Below are 2290 nucleotides of genomic sequence, written 5' to 3' on the forward strand. Positions count from 1 at the left end.
GTGAGCTTAAATTTTGAGCTCACCTAGCGGCTGTGATTGGTTATTGTGTCAACCAATCCAATTGAATGCTATCATGAGTTCAGAAATTACTATATCCGACGGCTTTATTACAAACAGCTGTTACACATGTTTTCTGGAACTGAAAATCTGAAAGTTAGGAAAATCTGGATGTTAGGAGAAAAATGCTAATTGTGCAGTATAGTATCTGTTGAGGTTGCGAAGCTTTTAAACGGTATATAGAGACGTTTTTATTCTAGTCTTCGGAAACAACAGGCAGTAAAAAATATCTGTTCCTGAATAAAATTGAATATTCTATGTATTATAAGACGTTGTTGATCTACAACAAAATACCAGCTTATGTGAGATTGATAAGACTGAAGAACCACTGATACTAAAAAAAATAAAAACATTAATGAATGTAGGATTCCCGAAAGTGTGGATAATTCCGATAACGATCGGATGTTATGTATACTGAATCTCAGTAAACAAAATAAAATTCTTGGAAAACGGAGCAAAATATACACAAACCAGACAAATGCACATAACATGTGCAACAAATTTTACGAGATGATTTGTTGCTCCATCAAACCATATTTATTCCTGCAATACTCTCCCTCTCTTCATAAGTTTTTTTTAATTATGCCATCATAAATTCACTTATTCATGTTTAGAATTTATAGGATCGTGCTATTCCCTCTACCCAGCAACTTATAGGACACACATATCACAAATGATATTTATTAATTATTCTTTACCATTAATGAAAGTGTCTCTACTCACACTTATTCGTTCCTATTCTCACATGTCTTATAAATGATGGTTCACATATTTACATCTTTGAGTATTTCACACATACCAACCAAGTATAGCATTCTCCTGCACTGTTGTTTTCAAATCAATCATAAAACAGAGTGTTCCCCTACTCTACGCAGAAGTATTCAAAGTTATCCTGCATTTAATTGCATTGGACCAATTAAGATGAGTGCTGATGCACTATGCCCTCTCAAAACTTTCATATGTCGATGAAATGCATTCCCACGGTCATGGGCGTCCGCAGGGGGGCACTTCCCCCCGGGATCGATTAAAAAATTTTACAAATTATAATCGTAAAATTGATTGAGATATGTAATCCTACACCCTCGATCCTGGGAATGCTTTGTCTGTCTTAAAATTTTATTATGGGTTGGCCTGTTGCGGGGTAGCCATAGAACACGTGTTTTATTGCAGTAATGAAACACGTGTTCCTGTTTTTGATTCATCTTTTTCTGATTTGTGAACAGTGACCGGTTAGTTTGCCCTCTGTCTAGTAAGTTACAGAGCGAAGTGTGAATTGCAAATTTATAGTGAAACAAATATAAACAAAAAAAATTATTTTTTTAAAAGGTAAGTGTATGTAATTTAATATTATTTTATTTGTTCGTTTAATGATTTTTTTTGCTTTTAAACTGAAATAATTTAATTTAGGATTAATTAATTAGTTGATTTTTAATAAAATATGCAGGTCAATTTTTTAATATATGAAACTGTGCTAAAAACCATTAATTCTGAATACCTTTTTCCCCCCAAGAATTAAAGATCATTAAAATCGATGCAAAATGAAAATAATGTATGTATAGTTTACATCGACAAATAATTACATAAAAATAAGCTAAAAGACGTTTATTGATGTAATTATTTAATTAAATCAATAATTATAAAAATTTATTGATGTAATTATTTGTCTCCAGCCCCCCCCCCCCCCCCTCCTGGAAAACATGACAGCACACCCAACCGAAATGATCACGCGACGCCACTGATATATATATATATATATATGTGTGTGTGTGTGTGTGTGTGTGTGCGTGTGTGTGTGTTATTTATGCACAGGAGATTGCCCAATTAAGCCTTTGCTAAAAACCTAATCAATCTGGTGTATGCAACATTGAACTCATCACCATCACGACCTCTTCACTTGATGAGGAAACTCATGCGTGTGAGGAGGAAGTACTAGAGAAATAATGACTGATGGAAAATTTGGCAATAATGACTGCTGGGATATCAACACATCTTCTTAAAGAGTATGTTCAGCTGAACTGGCTATTCCTTTGACCAGGCTGTATAATATGAGTCTCAGAACACGGAAGATTTCACAGTAGTGAAAAGACTGTAGGGTAATCTCATTGCACAAGGATTAATTAATTAGTGTTGCAAAGACCGTCGTATCCAACTATCGACCAATCTGTATCTATAGAATGGTAGTGAAGGTTTTGGAAAAGACGATTAGGGCTCTCTCACAGGAAATCTATACTTT

This window comes from Typopeltis vanoorti, chromosome 6 (genome assembly GCF_054136105.1).
Source record: "Typopeltis vanoorti isolate ZY-2024b chromosome 6, IOZ_Tvanoo_1.0, whole genome shotgun sequence".
Taxonomy (NCBI): Eukaryota; Metazoa; Arthropoda; class Arachnida; order Uropygi; family Thelyphonidae; genus Typopeltis; species Typopeltis vanoorti.